The sequence below is a fragment of the Parasteatoda tepidariorum genome, chromosome 8, assembly GCF_982258835.1.
Source record: "Parasteatoda tepidariorum strain Cologne lab strain chromosome 8, Ptep-v5.0, whole genome shotgun sequence".
NCBI lineage: Eukaryota > Metazoa > Arthropoda > Arachnida > Araneae > Theridiidae > Parasteatoda > Parasteatoda tepidariorum.
This window is the reverse complement of record NC_141762.1, coordinates 82926728-82949840: the sequence shown is the minus strand read 5'-3', so window position 1 is coordinate 82949840 and position 23113 is coordinate 82926728.

Below are 23113 nucleotides of genomic sequence, written 5' to 3'. Positions count from 1 at the left end.
AAACATAGACCTCAATTTGCAAAATTTAATTAAAAACCGAAGAAAATATTCAAATAAGACAGTCCAGAGATTAGTAAATTCGCTATTTTTAATACTTAGATAAAATATTCAAATTGGTGTTTTAATAAAAAAAACTACATTTTTTGCTATGTTGGTTGAAACGTTTCATTACTTTATTTCTAAACAAAAATTAGTTAATCTTCTGAAAAGATATTTAAATAAATTAAACATTAAACTACCTGCCTTCTCCTCTAAAGAAAATAAATCATTCCTTCGACTGCTAAATGCTTTTACATTAATTACAATATGAAATCTTTGAATAAGTTTAACAAGTATATGTTTTTAATTTATTATCTAGAATTTTAGTTAAAAAATTGACGAAAATGGTAATAAAAGAATAAACTAAACTAAACTAAAATAAATTTTAAAAACTCATGCTTAGATTGTATTTTAATTTCCCACAGGTTTTATAAAACCGCAAGTAAAGTAATTAATTCTTGTACAAAGCAAATTTTTCTTTTTAATATTAGAAATTTAAAATACCAGTAATTAATGGGTATGATATTCAGTTGAAAGGGTGTAAGAGAAAACTTCAATTATTTACCGTCTCAAGAATGTTTTTATAAAACTTGAAAAAAAAAAAAAATGAAATCTTATAAAGCATAATTTCTGTTTAGCTAAGTCTGAATTCTTTTCTTACCAGACATGATGACGTATTCGTTTTTAAAGTTATTTTTAAAACAAAATTTGAGTCTCGATAATCAAATAAAAATTTTTGCTACATTTATTCCCTAAAAATTGATAGCTGATACGAAATAATTTTAAAATAACTGCAAAACATTGTGCAGATAAGTTGTAGAACATACCAAGGTGTAAAATTATGATAACCAATCATGTTATTGATTCAAATATGCAGTTTTATGCAACATAATCACTATTAAGCTAAATCTGATTTCTTTTCATACCAGACTCGATGAATACATGTTAGTTTTTAAAGTTATTTTTAAAACAAACAAATAAGAACTATTGCCACTTCTGTTCCCTAAAAAATGATAGTTGATTCAAAATGACTCTAAAATAACTGCAAAACATTGTGCACATAAGTTGCGGATCATACCAAGGTGCAAAATTATGATAATCAATCATGTTATTGATTCAAATATGCAGTTTTATGCAATATAATCTCCATTAAGCTAAATCTGATTTCTTTTCATACCAGACTCGATGACATGTTAGTTTTTAAAGTTATTTTTAAAACAAACAAATAAAAACTATTGCCACTTTTGTTCCCTAAGAAATGATAGTTGATACAAAATGACTTTAAAATAACTGCAAAACATTGTGCACATAAGTTGTGGATCATACCAAGGTGCAAAATTAGGAAAATCACTCAAGCGATAGATTCGAATATGCAGTCTTATTCAATATAATCTCTATTAAGCTAAATTAGAATTCTTTTCGTACTTGACTTGATGATGTGTTTGTTTTTCAAGTTATTTTTTAAATAAAAGTTGAGTTTGCGATATTCAAACAAAATCTAATGCTACTTATGTTGCATAAAAAGTGACAGTTGCAAGAAAATGACGTTAAAATTACTGTAAAATATTGTGCAGATAAATAATAAAACATTCCAAGGTGCAAATTTGCGAAAATCATGCGATAGATTCACAAGAAGGATAAAATGCACCCACAATAACCAATCGAGTATTTTTTAACGTGAATACCTAAATACCTGTGGCTTCATTAGCTTGTTTAGGGTAGGTAAAAGCAGAACGAAGCGCTGTCCTCTGGACCATACTGTTAGACGGTAAACGTACGTACATAGCCAGGCATTTTTTCCGTTAAGCCTAATTTAATTAAAAAAAATATTTAAAATTATTACTGCAATTAAATACGACTAAATTTACAGATTATTATTATTGACAGTCATTGAATATACTATAGTAAAATGTTCGCAACATTTTTTTAAAAGAAAAGCTGATACAAAATTGAGACAAAACATACAAAATACTATACAGCAAATCCCGAATTGCAAATGCCAAATCAACGTAAACAAATAAACCAAAAACAATACCATCCTTTTTCACTCGGTCAAAATACAAACAAAATAACCGGAGCACATTAATTCACGTGATCAATTCTCTCGAAAAAGCACAGTTGTTTACATGTTTAAGTAACCAAAATTTAAAAAAAGAAAGAAAAAAAAGAAATGAAATTGGAACCGAAATTGCATATTGAAGGTCAACCATTTTGAGAAATAATTCGAAGTTATAACTGCTTCAATCTCCTTCTCTTCTAATGTCGTTTAAAAATTGAAATAAAACGTTCCAAATAGAAATCACTTCCGGGTGAACAAGGTTCGCTGCTGGTGTCTGAAAGTTTAGTCTCTTATGTCATACCGTGGGTCGTAAATGAAAAATCGCGTCATCGCCCGGTCTTTATGGGTTAAAAGTAATTAAACCAGTTACAATGCAGATCAATATTACTGAAGATAAGTATTTAAACTATTAAAATTAAAAAAATCTCTTTGTGAAGTATAGATAATCTAGATATAAAATTTAAGCGTATTACAAATACAGTTTGCTCTAAATGAGACTGCTGGTGTTTTAGAACGTATTGCAGAAAAACATTTAAGGTTAAGAAAACAATCTTGCATCAAATTTGTGTGATTGAGTAAAAGGATCACCTCCCGGAATTTTTTGTTTTTTAGCTCAAAAACTTTTCAACAGAGGGTACTATATGCAGTTAATAAATCGAAGAAAATCTACTGAAAATTACATTGCAAATTCTTAAATTTTTCCTTGAATTAAAATCGCACTATGATATTTTCAAGACATTAATTACCAGACATAATGACATATTGCAATTACAAACTAAATTTTTATGCATCAAAACGCTTATACTCTTTTATAAACAAACTGTTTTTCCTTAATCGCGATCAAAACAAGCTGTTTTATTGTAATTTAACGATTTTGAAACAAAAATTGAGATGCTTACTGTGATTCTCACCAAATCATTAAATTACGACAAAGCAGTTATTTTTGAGTCGAACTAAATGTACTTTTCGATAATAATATTATAAAACAAATAATACAGCATAATTTGAACCAGTTCATGGTTACACGAAAAAGAAACTCGAACTCTGGTGGAAGCACCCCTGGGGGTGAACGATGATATTTCTGCTCATGGGTTGGTGTGCGATTTTCTATTCTTTGAAAGTGTCTTATTTCCTAGCCAAGTTTGAGCATGTTTTTATAAATCAATCTGCATATATGGATTTTACTAATACTTTTTTTTTGTGTAACACAATTGCGGGTTAGTTTCGTCAAAAAGTCCTCCACGAAGGCAAATTCGAATACTTGATCCAGAAGTTCCCTTGTCTTCCGGATTAGGTTCAAAATTGCAAATCCCAATTAGTAGTAGTAAACCCAATTAGACATTAGTAGTTGTAAGTGAAAAATTGGGTCGGCTGTTCAACGACGGTAATAAAATAATAAAATAACATTCTTTTTAAAAGCATTTTTTTAACAAAGCATGTTACAAACACTTCTTCTCAGTTCGACATAATAACAAATAAAACTATAAATTCTCCTTAACAAACCCTCTGACCCAGTGTTTCCCGAAGTGTGGGACGCGTACCCCCAGGGGTACGGGAACAGTTTAGCCGGGGTACGCGTTCTTATGTGAAAAATCTTGCAACAAACGAAAGTTTCAAAAAAATTTAGTTAAAATAAAAGCTAGCCATGAAAATTTATGATTAAGTATTTTTCTATTGGCTATTTTTTGCAGAGTTAACAGTTAATAATTAGTGGTGTCAACAGCCAGTTGTGATTTTTAACTTTTGTGTAATTTCTTTACAGTAAAAAATACATTCATTTTTTTATTAGTGGTACGCAGAGATAAAGAAATTTGGGAAGGGTACACTAAAGTCATAAGTTTGGGAAACACTGCTCTTACCCTTTAATAAACCATGGATGATAAATTTCAACAGTTGTGCACAGTTTACACATTTTTATTCAGTAAATTAAATAAAAATGTAGCAAGCTTGTTTGTTATTTACAGGTATTCTTAAGTTGATAAGGTTGTTTCCCTATCCAATCATGTACCCCACATATTATAATTTGTTTTATTGACTGGAGTATAGTATCATTCAATTCAACATAAAAAATAGGCAATAAGCAATGTCTCACTTATATAGAGAGCAATATCAGATGCGCAAATAGATACAAATATTAAAGCGTACTTTTTTTTTAAAACTTAAAACTTATAAATTAGTCTGATCTTCATAGGATTGGTTCTATTAACTTTAGTATAAAAAGAAATTGGAAGAAAAAAAAACACCGAAAAATACTTGCCTGTGTAGAAGAAATTCAATTTCCTTCTCATTTCACTTCAAAAAGAGGGAAGCTTACATAGGAGAATAAAAGAGTTTCCAGGTATAATTTGTAACAACATAACAAAGCGTTCTATATGTATACAGTCAGACCTCTATTTAACGAAGTTGCTGAATCCCGATAATAAGTTCGTTATATGGAAAATTCGTAAAATAGAAAATCATCTTTTGAACAACACCAAGCAGGTTTTAAATTCATAAACACTAGACATAGTTAAAATAGCAAGTGATTCACCTTTATCTTGTAAACTAGTATTTACTATTTATTTTATAAGTCTTAGCCATGAAAGAAATCTGCATGGAAAACAAGAATAGAGCAAAACATTATCCAGTGTTACACTATCTTGCTACATACATTTTAAGCTAAAAAAAGCTACATTTATGTATAAAATTATAGCTGCATTTATTGTAAAAGTCATTTTAAACATACATTACCACATGCGTTTGTAAGTTTAATTGCTGCAGAAAAGAATGCGTTAATTTTGTTTGAGTTTTTCGTTTAAAATGCAAACAAAAAAAGAAAGAAAGGGATTTTACTGCTTTCTCTAACAGTTAAGTGCCTTCAAAAAATCAATTCAAAGTCATTTCCCCCATAAAATGCCTTAACAAGTTTGAAATGTTCTAAAATATTTTGGGAAATATGAAAAGTGAATCTCAAAGAAAAGTTCGTTAAATAGAAAATTCATTTCGGTTTATTTGGAAGTTATTTTACTAGGAAATTTCCGAAATGTTCTTACTTCTTCGAAAAAAAAACCCCCCCACTAAATAGAGAAATTCGCAAAATGGACGTTCGTTAAGTAGAAGTCCGACTGTATATATATATATATATATATATATATATATATATATATATATATATATATATATATATATATATATATATATATATACACAAATTAACATGAAAAACATGAATAAAATAAAAATAAAAAACTAAATGGTAGAGAAACAAGAATGGTATAAGCAAATAGTCGTTGTCAAGACACATCTAATTGCCATAAATAATGCGATATTTCTGAATAAAGAATAATTATCCTAAGATAAAAATTATTCTTTATATGTGTCGATATCGCAAAAAACCTTATTTTGAAAAAAATCATGAAATAAAAGAAAAATGTAAAAGGAAATCAAACTTACCGGCGTGAATTAAAACGCGGTTTAGGTTTAAAAGTACAATAATAAAACAGTTAACAAAAATCGCGAAGATGTAAAATATTGCTTATAGCTTGAATCGAATATAATAAAATTAAAAAAACATTTGATCGAAGAAGAAGAAAAAAATGTTTAGGTAAAATATTAGTGCTGCCATCTATGAGAAACAATTAGTAAAAAGGTAATAAAAATTGAAATAATAATAAAAATGTTTAACGGATTGAATAAATTAGCAGTCTTAAAAAAATATAAAAAATAAGTAAATAATAAAAAAATAAAAAATAAATAAATAAATAAAAAAATAAAAAAAAAAAATAAAAAAAATTAAAAAAAAAAAAAAAAAAAATTATTAATAAGGAAATTAATTTAAAAGTCAGTCTGTCAGGATAGAAAGCCGTTTATAGACACATCCTTCATTCATAATTTTACAGAATACACATATCCATCTTTCATAGGGTGACTTATTTAAAAATCAGAGCCTGCATACAGGAATAGAAAACCGTTTATAGGTTTTATTCTTCATTCATACAACCTTACATAATTTTAAAGTATACACGTATCACCTGCATTTATTTGGGGTGGTTCTTTACGAACCAGAGCCCATTCCACTTATACAAAAATAAAAATAATTAAATAAATAAATAAATAAATAAACTGTTTATTATACTGGACAATTAAAATTAAATTAATTTTAAGAGGCTACAGATATTAAAAAGTAACTAAAAAATATTTAACTAATCCAGTATAAAAGGTCATACATCCAAACTATTCCGTCCAGTGGCTTTAGGAATAGTTTATCATAGTTAGTTCCTACCTTGAAATAATCAGAGCTTATTCTTAAAACAGAAAAATTAAATAAAAATTAAAAATTAATGTACCAAGTTTTTTAAGATTATTTTAAAATAGAAATTAAGAAATGAACTAGGAAAATGGCTATTAATTAAATCGTTTTTATATATATCAGTATCTAATAAAAACTCGTTATAGTTAGAATTATTCCTGTAAAATCTATGAATTTGATTGGCAATAATATTCGAAAAAACCTTATTGGCTAAGTTAGAGTTGAAATCTATGCATTTTTTAACTGGAAATTTAAATTCATTTCTTTTGTCAAAAAGTTTAAATGTAATATTTTTATCTGCATTAATATTAAGAGTCAAATCTAAAAAATTTGCTGAAGAATTACTATTATTTGTTTTATTAAGAATTAATTCATTTGGATAAATATGTTTTGCTAGAATATCGAAATCATTAAAATTAATAACTAATAGATCATCAATGAATCTGAGAAAGAGAGAATCAATTGGAAGATTAACATGTGATTTTACAAATCTATATTCTTGTAGAAAAAGAAAAATATTGCAGATGTTAGTACTAAAATTATTTCCCATGGGAATACCATTAATTTGTTGAAAAAGGTGGTCATTGAAAAGAATATAATTGTTGTTAAGGTTAATATGTACTAGAAAGTTCCAGTTATCTTCATTAATAATATCACTGAGATTAAACATGCTATGAATTTGAAGAAGGTCATCATGAATTTTATTAGTTGGAAGGGAAGTATAGAGGTTTTCGAAATCAAAACAGTGAATTGAATCTACATTTTTTAAAGTTTTTAGTGTATTTAAAACCTGAATGCTATTTTTAATATTCCAATTTAAATAGTTATTATTTTTAGTAAGTTTATTAATTTTGTTATAAACTTTTTTAAGAATGTTCTCAAAGTAAGTACCGATTTTTTTCATGTTACTATTAACGCCACTTGCAATAAACCTGAATTTGGTTGGAGTCTTATGGAATTTTGGATTGGCAAAAAGAAAAGGAAAATTGTTAATATTATTTGGTTTAATTTTAAGTCTTTTATAGATAGCATTAATTTTATTAATAATAATATCACTGTTGGTGTTAAGTTTTTTGTAGGTAATATTGCTATTAAGTTCATTGGAAAGAAGTTGTTTGTAAAAAAATTTTCAAATAATTGCAAAATTATTACTAGCTTTATCAACAGTGGTTATACAAAATTTATTTTGAATATTTTTAATATCTTGTCTTAAAACAGAGTTAAAAATTAAATCCTTTTGAAAAACTAATTTGTCCCTTTTAATACTGATTTTAAAATCTTTAATGATATTCTCTCTCCATTCAAAGAAACCTTCAATTGGGAAATTATGTTTGTAAGATAATTTTAAAATAAAATCATCGAGATTTTTAATAAAAATGGAAATAACTTTGTTTTTTGAAGTTGGAAAAGATGGTCTAAATTTTGAACCTAAAGACATAAATTTTTTAATATTATCGTTGTCAATAATATCTAAATCCCCTGTAATAACGTGTTTATGGAAGTTATCAAAAAAAGGAGTATCTTTAAAATCATCACAATTACATACATAGTTGAAATTATCTGTAGCTATATTCCTATAATAACAGATTAAATTTTTTAGACTCTTAGTGTATCTGAAAGTTGGTTTGCAATTAAGTTGGATAGGAAGAAGGTTTTTATTTTTACCTATAATGGCATTTATGTTAAGATTATTAAAAATTTTATTGGTAAAATCTAAAACAAAATAATCTGGTTTGGGTAAATCCTTGTGCTTATATTATTCTTAAACCTATATCTAGCTAGATCTTCTACTAAGTTTAAAAAATTAGAAAAATATTGATTTGAATTAATTTTTACTTGATCTAACTTTAAAAAATTTAAAAGTTTGTTGTGAAAATATATATATATATATATATATATATATATATATATATATATATATATATATATATATATATATATATATATATATATATATATATAAGAATATCTACTTATCCTAAGAGAAAGTCTAATTTTGTTGGGCTAAAAAGGCGAATAATCAAATACGGATAAGTACATAAAAATAAATATTTAATCCATTATAAAAATACGTACAAATAAACACATTTTCTTTTCACAAAGAGGAACGTCATTGCAACCTTTTAGAGTTAGTTATGTAGAAACTGAATTTTATGCCCATTTATTTTCCTCTTCTCTCATTTTGTTGAAATTTATCTTTGTTAAAGGTTTTAAATAAATGCACAGGAAGTCTAAAAGCTGATAAACCTAATTTGTGTACAATTATTTTTTAACTATCTGTAACAATACACCAAATGTAATTAGAAACCGCAAAAGAACTTTTATTTTTAGGGAATCAAAACAATTAAAAGTTTTATATCTCTAATTAAGTAGATTTCATTATTATTAGTCTTTTATTCAATATCCAAATGTGCCTTAATTTGTGTTTTAATCAAGTTGCTTTGCTTTCTTAGACAATAACCTTACAAGGAATTTCTTTTACAGTGTGAAAATTTTTGAAAACCAATTAAGCAAGAAAATTCAGTGGTCTGGCTAAACCACACCTTAATTAAATATATTGCTTTCATAAGTAAAAAAAAAAAATTAAAAGTTTTTGTTTTGTTTTTTATAATTCTTTTTCTGCAAACCGTGAAAATACATAAAATATAATTCAACACTGCAACAAAACTTTCCTTTTTAAGAAAACCAGAAAATTATAGGTTTGATTACCTTAATTAAGTATATTTCATTGTTATTAGCTTCTTATACAATATCAAAGAGTTATTTACAGTGTGAATAATGTTAAGAACCATTTAAAACAAAATATATAATGGTCTAACTAAAACACCCCATAATGAGATATTTGTAGTTGTAGTTGTAATTCATTTACGTCACACTAGAACTGCACAATGGGCTTTTGGCGACGGTCTGGGAAGCATCCCTGATGATGATCCGAAGACATGCCATCACAATTTTGATCCTCTGCAGAGGAGATGGCACTCACGCTTCGGTAACCCGAAGACCTGCACGCGAAGTCGAGCACTTTACAGTAGAACAGTTTAACGAGGACCCATACCGCACACTCTCGGTCCCCACGCAGACTGATCCAAGTAGTCACCCACCCGTACACTGACCGCAGCCAGTGATGCTTGACTTCAGTGATCTGTTGGTCTGTTGATCTGTTGATCATTATGGCCACTGCGGGGCCATAATGAGATAGATTGCTGTTATAAGCAAAAATTAAATTTTGGATATTTTTTTTCATAATCAAATGTGCGATAGAATGTAATTCGATTAAATGTAGTTAGAAACTGCAACACAACGTTCCTTTTCAAGAAAACCAAAAAATTTTAAGTTTTTATGCTTAAATTAAATACATTTCATTGTTATTAGCTTCTTATACTATATCAAAATGTTATTTGCAGTGTGAATAATGTTCAGAACTATTGAAAATAAAATATATAGTGGTCTAGTTAAAATACACCATAATGAGATATATTGCTGTTATAAACAGAAATAAATTTTGAATATTTAAAAAAAAAAAATTCGATTGTGTGATAGATCATATTTATTATATTTAATTAGAAACTATTAGATTGTATTTAATTAGAAACTACAACAAAACTTTTTTTTTAAAAAAACCAGAAAACTACAAGTTTTAATACTTTAATTAAGTAAATTTCATTTCTATTCTTATACAATATCAAAATGCCATTTAAAGTGTGAATAATGTTCAGAACTATTGAAAACAAAATATATAGTAGTCTAGTTAAAATACACCATAATGAGATATATTGCTGTTATAAACAGAAATAAATTTTGAATATTTAAAAAAAAATATTCAATTGTGTCATAGATCATATTTATTATATTTAATTAGAAACTATTAGATTGTATTTAATTAGAAACTACAACAAAACTTTCTTTTTTAAGAAAACCAGAAAACTACAAGTTTTATTACTTTAATTAAGTAAATTTCATTTCTATTCTTATACAATATCAAAATGCCATTTAAAGTGTGAATAATGTTAAGAACCATTTAAAACAAAATCTATAGTGGTCTAGCTAAAACACACCATAATGAGATATATTGCTGTTATGAACAAAAATAAATTTCGAATATTTTTAAAAAAAAAATTCAAATGTGTGATAGAATGCAATTATATCATATGTAATTGGAAACTACAATAGAACTTTCCTTTTTAAGAAAACCAGAAAATTATAAGTTTTAATACTTTAATTAAATAAATTTCATTGCTATTCTTATACAATATCAAAATGTCATTTGCAGTGTGAATAGTGTTCAGAACTATTGAATACAAAATAGTGGTCTAGCTAAAACACACCATAATGAGATATACTGCTGTTATAAACAAAAATAAATTTTGAATATTTTTCAAATAAAAATTAAATTGTGTGATTTAATTAGATCATATGTAATTGGAAACTACAACAGAACTTTCCTTTTTAAGAAAACCAGAAAATTTATAAGTTTTAATACTTTAATTAAATAAATTTCATTGCTATTGTTATACAATATCAAAATGTCATTTGCAGTGTGAATAATGTTGAGAACTATTGAATACAAAATATATAGTGGTCTAGCTAAAACACACCATAATGAGATATATTGCTGTTATAAGCAAAATTCAATTTTGAATATTTTTTTAAAAAAAATTCAAATGTGTGATAGAATGCAATTAGATCATATGTAATTGGAAACTACAATAGAACTTTCCTTTTTAAGAAAACCAGAAAATTATAAGTTTTAATACTTTAATTAAATAAATTTCATTGCTATTCTTATACAATATCAAAATGTCATTTGCAGTGTGAATAATGTTCAGAACTATTGAATACAAAATAGTGGTCTAGCTAAAACACACCATAATGAGATATACTGCTGTTATAAACAAAAATAAATTTTGAATATTTTTCAAAGAAAAATTAAATTGTGTGATTTAATTAGATTATATGTAATTGGAAACTACAACAGAACTTTCCTTTTTAAGAAAACCAGAAAATTTATAAGTTTTAATACTTTAATTAAATAAATTTCATTGCTATTCTTATACAATATCAAAATGTCATTTGCAGTGTGAATAATGTTGAGAACTATTGAATACAAAATATATAGTGGTCTAGCTAAAACACACCATAATGAGATATATTGCTGTTATAAACAAAAATAAATTTTGAATATTTTTCAAAAAAAAATTAAATTCTGTGATAGAATGTAATTAGATCATATGTAATTAGAAACTACAACAAAACTTTCCTTTTTAAGAAAACCAGAAAATTATAAGTTTTAATACTTTAATTAAATACTTTTTATTATTATTAGCTTCTTATACAATATCAAAATGTCATTTGCAGAGTGAATAATGTTAAGAACCATTTTAAACAAAATACATAGTGGTCTAGCTAAAACACACAAGATAATGAGATATATTGCTGTTATAAACAACAATACATTTTGAATATTTAAAAAAAAAAATCAATTGTGTGACAGAATACAATTAGGTCATATGTAATTAGAAACTACAACAAAACTTTCCTTTTTAAGAAAACCAGAAAATTATAAGTTTTAATATTTTAATTAAATAAATTTCATTGCTGTTCTTATACAATATCCAAATGTCATTTAAAATGTGAATAATGTTAAGAACCATTTAAAACGAAATATATAGTGATCTAGCTAAAGCACACCATAATGAGATAGATATATTGCTGTTATAAACAACAATAAATTTTGAATATTGAAAAAAAAATAATTCAATTGTGTGACAGAATGCAATTAGATCATATGTAATTAGAAACTACAGCAAAATTTTCCTTTTTAAGAAAACCAGAAAATTATGAGTTTTAATACTTTAATTAAATAAATTTCATTGCTATTCTTATACAATATCAAAATGCCATTTAAAGTGTGAATAATGTTAAGAATCATTTAAAACAAAATATATAGTGGTCTAGCTAAAACACAAAATAATGAGATATATTGCTGTTATAAACCAAAAATAAATTTTGAATATTTTTTTAAAAATCAAATGTGCGATGGAAATTTCTCAAAGGAAACAACCAAGTAGAATTTGTGGAGTGATTCCCAGTTAGGGAGTGTAATTTTCCCCCAGTGAAGGATTTGCTGTCGTAGAAGATCGCTTAAAACTAGGTGAGAGGCATTTATCTAGTGTCAACAGTGAGGAATCTTTGAGCATATTTAACTAAGGAGTAAATTCTAAAAGGCCCTTTAAGAAGATTGAAAATGAAGATTACGTTAGAGGCAGCATCCGATGACAATCCAAAGTGAATTGTAGAGATTGAAGGGATCAAATAGAAGATTCGTCTTTTCAACAATAAATATAGTTTTCAATAAAAGAGATTCAATAATGAATAACTGACAATATTTGAACAAATGGGGGTTGTTTTGATAAGTTAAAACAAATTTGATGATTAATTATTAATTTGATTTTCGTTAGATAAGGTATGCTTACAATCGCTGTTTAAAGAACATCAATGCCGACCGGGCTGTGTAGGGGGCAGGGAACTGTCCTTGCATCAGAAAGGTCCAGGGTTCGATTCCCGGGCAAGGCATGTATGTTTCTTTCTCTCTCTGTGTGTTCTATGTCCTTTCTCCTCTGTGTGTGAATGTGTGAGAATGTGACCCGCCCTATAAGCGGGTTGTGGTTGTGTGAAGGGCGTTGGAGAAGTCGAATTCCGGGCCATAGATGGCGCCACTGAAAAACAGGAACAATCGCACCCCCACTGCCTAAACAGGCATACGAGAGAAAAAAGAACATCAATAAGGAATGTTTTCTTTATTTGTTGTTGCTGCGTTTCTATTAATCCAATTCCGTAGAGGGTGGAATCTTGAAATCAATATCCGACTTACTAGAGTTCTCTTCTCTCTACTAAAACTTAGAGTTACAAGTTTCAATCGTTTTCTTACCACTACAAGCAGAGTTTACCGTCATAAGCAGATTTGTCGCCAAAAAAATTCCGACCGCTTTCCGACTAACTAGACTTCTCAAATCCTTACATAAGCTCCATTTCAGACGACACTGCTAGTTTAAATCATTTTCTAATCGCTACAAACAGAGTTTCTCATCGTTGATCACAAAAGGAATTAAATCACCCTCTTTCTGAATCGCTAGTGTACTCAAATATTAACTCGATTTCTGTACTTGGATGGTAATAGAGGCTTCAGTTGTTTCTAAGTCACTACTTACAGAGTTCATCAACATGTTTTTTAAAAGGGAATTAATGGTCAATCAGAATTTTGACAACTTTCCTGCAAGTAAGAGAGCTTGTGTTCTGTGCCAGAAGTCAATACAAATGTAGAGAGAGAAGTTATAGACAATGCCAACTTTCATCTATGAAAAGGTACTTCATCATAGAATCCAGTTAACATGTCTTATATACTAGTGAATTGGAATTGTATATTTGTAGTAGTAGATACACTACAGTACTCCCTCACCAGAATTTTATCTGCCATAGAATTCGATGAATGGATACCACTAATAGATTCATTGCTGTTTTGTGAGAAATCGGGGAGCTGTATTAAGATCACTGTACTTTTTAAATGCTGGACGTGAAAGCTGTATTTGGTTCACGATCGTGGTTGCTTCTGTGTTGCCATTAGCAGTCGAGTGTACGCAGGCCGACGTTGCGTGTGATCGAGACTGAACAGCAACAGCGCGAGGAGGTGGATAACGTCACAGCCACAAGCAGCAAGTCAACTGTTCAAAGGCGATAATCCTTCGAAGTAAGAGCGTTCAAATCGACGAGGGAGTTTCTGTCTAGGTAGGCGTGTTCACATCACGTCTGGGTCACCAATTGCGGATTGCAGTTATCGACAACGTCAACCTTCATCTATGAAAAGGTACTTCATCATAGAATCCAGTTAACATGTCTTATATACTAGTGAATTGGAATTGTATATTTGTAGTGGTAGATACACCACAAATAAAATTTTTTTTTATTTTAGTTTTGAATACTTTCAGAGATAAGCAAAATGCTACCATAAAACTCAGAAGAAAAAAAATTTCAGAAACAAATATTAGAATCTTTAATTTTCAAGTAGACTAGAAAGGAGAATATAATTTTATTTATGTCAGACCTAAAACAAGAAAAGTAGGATCCTTTTTGTAACAAACTTGTGAAGTACTTCCTCCCTCATATCTATCAAAAGTGATGAGTCATGTTTCATTGAAACTGGGTGAAAATAGGAAATTTCGACCAAAATTTGATTTTTTTCTTTGTTGTCTAAATTTTAACTTTTGGGAGAATGAGTTGTTGAGAATGAGTATTAGTTGAGAATAAGTGTTATGATTTCGAAATTATTTTATTCCTTTAAAACAAATTTGCAGTCCTTTTATTTTATTTTTTTTATTTTTATTTATTTATTTATTTTTTAATTTTTTTTATTTTGCTATTGCATACTTTTAATGCATTTTTTGAAAAACATTGATTTTGAAAAAAATCCTTTTACGCCATCACACATTACAAAAATGTTTATAACAGAATTTCGTCAATGATTGGAACTAAAAGTTAAGGTCCAAGTGTTGATTTTTTATTTTTATCATACTACAAATAAGAATGCTTAGAAAATTTTTTGGAACATCCATACTAAAGAGTTTATTTAGTTCTACTTCATTGCATCATTGAAATTTTTTAAGGATTTTAATTCAAAGTGGCGAAAGAAACCATATTATTAATCAAGAAACAAATGTTTTAAATATTTATGCATTAAACTTTGTGGTAGAGCTGTTAGCGTGGTTTATAAAATGTGCTGTTTTTTTTCCAGCTAAAATTGGCCTTCACGTTGAAAAAAATATTTTCAAAATTTTTTAAGTTCATTAAAGGTGCATAATTTAGGACTTCAACTTAACGAAAATAAAATAAATTTTTTATTTAAGGCTATTTTCGAAAAAAATTTTTGTCAATCCCAGTGTTATATCCAAGTCTGAATAAAATAATATATATTTTTTTCTTTTTAGTTCAATTGCAAAACATGGTTTTAAGATTTTATTACATTTAATTATTTTTACTCAATTAAATTAACCATGCTTATTCCAAGGTAGGTACAAAGAAATGAGATGGGGAATTATTGGATATTTTTTATTAAAAATAGTATTTATGCTTGAAAAGCGTACACAATTCACATATCAAGTAGAATTATGTCCTCTTCAAAGAGTTTCTGCCATTCAACTCTTCATTGAGATCTTCAATGTTTTTGAGACAATTATACTAAATAATACACTCCGTAACAAAAAAATCGACGCACTAAGAAGCAATCATCCGATTGCTTTGAAATTTCGTATGCATGAATGTTTTGAACAGATATGGCTGGAATGATGCCGACTGGGGACGCATAGTCTTTAGCGACGAATCCCGCTTCCAACTGTGTCCTGACGATCACCGAAGACGTGTTGGAGAAGCACAGGGCAGAGGGGGAATCCTGCCTTCACTATTGCACGCCACACCGGCCCTCAACAAGGCATTATGGTCTGGAGTGCCATTTCCTTTGACAGCCGGACACCTTTGGTCGTCATTAGAGGTACACTTACTGCACAACGGTGCGTCGATGACATCCTAAGATCTGTTTCGCTACCGTTCCTTTTGCAGCGCCCTGGGCTGGTTTTTCAGCAGGACAATGCCAGACCACATACGGCACGCGTTGCTATGAACTGTCTGTAAGCTTGTCAAACTCTTCCTTGGCCTGCCAGATCACCAGATCTTTCTCCCATCGAGCATGTATGGGATATGATGGGAAGGCGATTGCATCTGGCACGGAATGTTGATGACCTCGTTCGACAATTGGATCAAATTTGGCAGGAAATACCGCAGGAGACCGTCCGAGAGCTTTATCGGTCTATGCCAAGCCGTGTGGCAGCTTGTATCCAGACTAGAGGCGGGTCAACACCTTATTGAACTTGTTACTGTAACTCTGAAATAAATTATTCAATTGTTCTGAAATTTTAATTATTTACTACTCTGTACATTGTCTTCCTATCCATCAATTTTCGTTTCAATCGGACAATTCCTTCTTGGTGTATCGATTTTTTTGTTATAGAGTGTAGTTTAATTCAGCTATTTACTGCAACTTTATGTTAGAACCAATTAGGTACCATTTTCATTATATGTGTAGTAGGTGGAAAAATAACGCATTAAATTTATTTCTAGTTATAGAATAAAAAATGATTGGAGTCAAAACTAATAAACAAACTGGCGGATGAACAAATCAATGACTGAGAAAATTATTGAACCAGCACACAAATGAAATAAAGAATCAGTGGGTGAGAGAATGAATTAATAAGTGACATAATGAGTGAGTATATCTGGGAGTCATTGAATCATTGCTTCAGAATTAACGATATAATCAATCAGTGATTCTTTAAACTGATGCTTCGTTTATTAATTAATTTTTTGCTATTCACGTGTTATACTGTTTTGAAAGAAAGTAACCAAGGACGCGTCAAATTAATTTCTGGATTTGGAATCAAAAGTGTTTAGTGTCAAAATGAACTGATAAATCAATGAATCTATGAAAAAGAAAATATATGGCTCAGAAAAGAAGAAAATTAAGGAATCAATAAATGACAAAATGAACTGATCAGTGACATAGTGAGTAAGAACATCTCTGCGTCAGCGAATCAGAGTATCAGAATTATCAAAACTATGAATCAGTGATTTTTTTATTTCGTAATATTCTGTTTTATTCATTGATAAATCGACTTATTTGGTGAATTTTTGATTCGACGATTCATAGTTCTGTTGATTTATTGATTTGCTAATTAATTTATTCTGTTATTAGATGATAGGCTGATTCGTTCTTTACTTGACCCACTAATTTCTCAACGATTTTTTAATTCACTCACTGACTCTCATTCATTATTCATTCTTTAATTTCTCTAATTGTTGACTTTCGATTCATGGATTCTTTGATTCGCTTTTTTATTGAGTGATAGATTCCGCTTTTTATTATTTTCATGATTCATTGGGGCGCTGATTTTATGGTTTGCTTATTAATTGAATCACTGATTTCTTTGTTCAGTAGTTTCCATATTCATTGATTTTCTTATTTATTGATTCCCTGATTAATCGATAAGCTTATTGGTCCTGCTTAACACTATTTTATATTACTTATACGCATTTATTTTTATATTACTTATACTCTATTTTTAAGTCTGCTCTTTTTATTTCTATTTATATGTTTTATTCATTATTATTTTGTATCTAGAACTAAAGTTTTTGTACTTCGGTTATTTGTCATTGCACTGAATTTGACATTGGGCTGAATATTCTAACTGAATGCTAATATCCGAATTAGACTGCATATTATTTGAATTTGATTGTAATTTTCCAACATCAGCACTAATGACCACTTCCCACAAGTAAGAATGAGAAATAACGGATGCTTACAGATACTTTGCATTTTGATAGTAATTTTACGCAAAATAAATAAATAAATAAAGACATCTCGCTATTTTTGGTATCTTATTTAAAAAATTATAAACAACGACAAGTTCACTTCCAGCTTACTTTACGAAAATATACAGTTTTTGAACTTTTTTACAATCAATAAATTACAAACACACAAAGAAATTAAAAATAAGCTACTTTTCCCCTTATGTTTTAGGTGAAAACGTTTATGTCATTTGCCTACAGATGGCGTTACATGAAAACAAAAACTCCCATTTATAATTCGCTTTTCCTCGAAAAGGAAACATGCAATAAATGTTTTATAACTAAGCTGTAAGTCAGAATGATTAGATCGTTAAGTCTCCGACTTGGAGAAGGATTTTCTGACATTATGATGTGATGAGAATTTATAGCGAGGATCCTATTTATAATAACGCAAACGATATTGCCAATGAGGTTTTCGGAACTTCCAGTAGTTTAAAGCAGAAGTAAAAGAGTTGTTTTATAGCTATGCATGTTAGATATTTCAGAAATTTGTGTCTCGTCTTTTTAAATATATCATGTGTTGCAGATTTTTGTGAAAATAAATTTTACACGTTGTTTAAATGATTCTTTTTAGATTATTAGCTTTCATACTAACAATCAAATCATTCATAATCACCACACAAATGAAAATATAAATTTTTTCCTTCAAAAAGTATTCTATGAAACTATAACTATGTGCAATATTTGACGATTTTTCATAATTAATAAATCAATTATTAAATTTTTTTTACTATTATTATGTTGTTTAACAGTTAAGTCATCGAGTAATTTATTTAATTTAGCGGACAAAATTTGAATTTTGGAATAAATAGGTTGAATAATTTTCGAGAAATAATAATTTAAAAATACAACTTTTATTATGATATTTTTATTAATATAGTTCAAAAAACTAAAATGAAGTTTTTTTTGCCTGATACGCCAAATTATAATAGTTACCCCCAATTAGTTAGTTTACATATACAGAGCGAAATAACGAGGACTGAAAATGAGAAATTAATCGATAAACCAAATACTATTCAATGTGTTCCGCTTTTTACTATTCCCTAAGGAATTAAATAGATCCAAATTAATATAATTCGAGAAAACCAGTAAATGTAAACTATATCTTCAAGGAATAAATAAGTACTAATTGATTTTTATTAATTATGTTTCGTTATTGAAATAATTTTAAGCAGATTTTAAAAAAATGTCCAGTAAGCAATATTAACAGCATAGTAGTACAGTTTGCAATTTAACGAAGAAAAAAAAGAAGAATATTTTAATGACTTTAAGTTGAATGATTAGACTTTTATGATGTAAGATATTTTAACCATGGATGCGGTAAAATATTTGTGAAAACGATATCTTAATTTGCGAAATCAGACTCAAAAACTTACTTTCTATGAAAAAATTTGTAATTTTTTTCTACGGATTGGGATATTTGACTTTCAAAATATAAAGGTGGTAGCCACAATCTGCAAAATATAATCTTAGTAGTTTAGGCAGAGGAAGGGAGTCAAAAGTTACAATGATTACAATGAAACTGTACAAGTTACAGTCAAAGTTACAATGATTTAGTATATTTTGCTAACGTCCAAAACTTCGACATTGAATCAAAACAAAATCTATGCAATTATAACACGCGTTTATTCAACATTTTTTATAACAATTATTTGTTAATTCTAATTGTTGAGAAAAAGTTGAATTTTAAGGAAAAGTATCTTAATCTAATAAAATTTACGTAATTTAAAATGGCAAAATTTATGAACTGTAAAAGAAATCGTTCTTGAGAATTAAAACTTTAAAAAATACAACTTCCTTCAAATTTAAAAATAGTAAAATATCCAAATACATCGAAAAAAGGTATGATTATTAAGAGCAAGAACGTTTTTGTGTCTGTTTTTGTCTTCAAATAAAGTCTGGCCTAAATTATTGGATTATTTATAGTTAAGCACTTAACCCTTTCGCTACCACCGGGACATATATGTCCCGCAGGCAGTTTCAAATGACCCTATGGGCTAAATATGCCTTGTATTATTGTGAATGCATGTCCCACCGGTATTCCTTGATATCACTGACAATTCAGTGTAATTTTCTCCCAATAGATGGCAGTACAACACTTTCCCAATACATTTTTCCCTCGCAAAAATACATTGCACGGTATTTTCTCCTGTCTTGCCGCCATTTTAGAGCACCGTACGACAGAGTGAAGTCTCCAGCGCTTGTAATATTCAGTATTATAATCAAAATAAGGAGTTTAGTTGAAGTAAGTATATTTTTATTTGTTCATTCATTGTAACTACTATAGTAATAGAAAATACGGGACGTATGTGTCCCAGTGGTATGTTTTACTTGGACATTATTGTCCCACTGGATATGAAAATTTTACTGAAGCTCTTACCTCAATCATTATTTCAGTACCAGTGGGACGCATGTGTCCCAAGAAAAAATACCAATGGGACATATATGTCCCCCTCATCCCTCTCCTTCTGGTAAGTAATTTTTTCCCTTTTTCAGAATTTTATCGATATTTGCATCGTAACTGATGTATTTAAGTACTTATTTAATTTCTTTCTCAGAACAAAAAATTGGTAGTGAAAGGGTTAAATCATTAAGATTAAGTCTAAGTACGTGAAATTCGAATCATTCGATCAAAAGTTATTAAGATATTCACCTAGCTTCAGCATTGTACATTTAATCAGAAACTAATAGAACTGGTAAATTTCATGTTATAGAATTATTTTCGTTTTTATCCGTAAAATTGGCTGACAGTTTAGAAGTTTCCTTAGTTTTCTTTCTTATTGCTCTAAAATAAGGAACCAATTGAACTTATCACACGTTTTCACAGATGTGAAAATTCCATTTTAAAACCCGCCAGATATGTTGTCAAACATATCAATTAATTTTCTTTTTTATCTATCTAAAAAGTCTCTACATTGCAAAGAATTTTCCCGAAGCCATGTCAAGAGAAATGGATGAGAAAATTGGATCGATGTCTTGTAATCTGGGTAAAAGTGTTTTCTTTGATAAGGGTATTTTACTCTCACATCGCATAAAAAATTGCGATCCGTGATTTGCTAATATTTATATTTTTTTTATGGTACTGGATACCCAAAAATAAGATAAGCAATGTCAGGCATATCATTCTGTGTTTGATTTAATTTGCTTAGTTGTTATTGTATGTCACAAAAACGTTTTTTTTTTCTTACAAATCTTCCTTGCTCTCTGTACAATTAGATTAAATAGATAGATTATTTTCACCAAAAAAATATTAATAACCCTATATATTTACAGTATCTTGCATTGATCCACTGTAATCAAACGAATTTTACTGTAAATATCACCCAAACCCGTCAAACACACACATTTTCCCGGAAAACTATTGACAAAATTTATTTGTTAGTTACAAATTTATTTTTTGTATGTTTCGAATACATAATATTTAATACTAAAACAAAGCACCGAATATTTTGATATAGTTCTACTCACTTGCTACTGTGAGTACCTAGCTCGTTTCTAACGTTTTACTTGCTTTGATACTGTTCTCTTCAATCACCACTGTGAGTACCTAGCTCGTTTCTAATGTTTTACTTGGTTTGATACTGCTCTCTTCACTCACCACTGTGAGTACCTTGCTCGTCTCTAAAGTTTTAATTGCTTTGATACTTTTCTCTTCACTCACCACTGTGAGTACCTAGCTCATTTCTAAAATTTTATTTGTTTTAATACTGTTCTCTTCACTCACCACTGTGAGTACCTTGCTCGTTTCTAAAGTTTAACTTGTTTTGATACTGTTCTCTTCACTCACCACTGTGAGTATCTAGCTCGTTTCTAAAGTTTAACTTGTTTTGATACTGTTCTCTTCACTCACCACTGTGAGTATCTAGCTCGTTTCTGCAGTTTCACTTATTTTGATATTGTTCTCTTCACTCACCACTGTGAGTATCTTGCTCGTTTCTAAAGTTTTACTTGTTTTGATATTGTTCTCTTCACTCACCACTGGGAATACCTAGCTCGTCTCTAAAATGTTATTTGTTTTAATACTGTTCTCTTCACTCACCACTGTGAGTACCTATCTCGTTTCTAAAGTTTTACTTGTTTGATCCTGTTCTCTTCACTCACCACTGTGAGTACCTTGCTCGTTTCTAAAGTTTTACTTGTTTTGATATTGTTCTCTTCACTCACCACTGTGAATACCTAGCTCGTCTCTAAAATTTTACTTGTTTTGATATTGTTTTCTTCACTCACCACTGTGAGTATCTAGCTCGTTTCTAAAGTTTAACTTGTTTTGATACTGTTCTCTTCACTCGCCAATGAGAGTATCTAGCTCGTTTCCGTAGTTTTACTTAACTTGGTATTGTTTTCTTCGCTCACCAATGTGGTGACCTTTACATAAAATGATCAACCATTAGATTTCGTTTTAATTTAGATATATTCAAGACTGAAGCAGTCCGATTTTGGACTTATCTAAAACTGACAATTGGTATCAATTTGATCCTTATAAGAAACATTTTTGTTTCCAAAGTAAAAGTTTTTTGAAGGATGAATATTGTTGAAAATACAACATGTAAGAGTTTTTGGAGATTTAAATTTTTTTTATTTCCCTTTTGTTTAGACAATGGCAAAATTACAATATAATGTAATATTGTATTACAGATTATTCTTCTGCAAGAGTGCAAAAAATACGAAAATAAGAAAATGATATGAATATAACACACTTTAGCACACAATATGTTTTAAAATGTTAAGTTTCATCGTTAGTTAGGCATTAGCGTAATATCCCCGTGATATGAAAGTGACAATAAAAGATCGATAAATTGTTTTCTAGCTTTCTCATGGCTAGTTTTCCTTTTATCCAGTACCTTGCGATGTTAAAAGGCATGTTTCTTATATTTTTGAGACTGAATTTTATAAGAGGCTAACTAATGCGCTTAGTACCAATTTGTAGTACTTTAACAAACTCAAGAATGAATTCGCAATAAGTAATTGGGGTGTCAAAGGATTCCTTGAAAACAATTCAAGCATTGAGGACAGAAATATTTTAAACGTTGTAAATAAACTGAAGACATCTGCAACTTTCACCTCTTGTAGAATAATTCCTTAGCGTCTAGTCTGGTTAGCCAACTCCTCCTATAACTGAAAGCCTAGACACGGTTTCTTATAGGCAGTCCGATCACACCCTAGAGTTTAGGAGTTGTTCCATAAATAGAGCACTATACTTTCCTCAGGTTGTAATTCATTTGCCCGTTTTTTTAAACTTGAGCAAATGTGGATAGCCATTCGATCTTTTTTTTCCGATT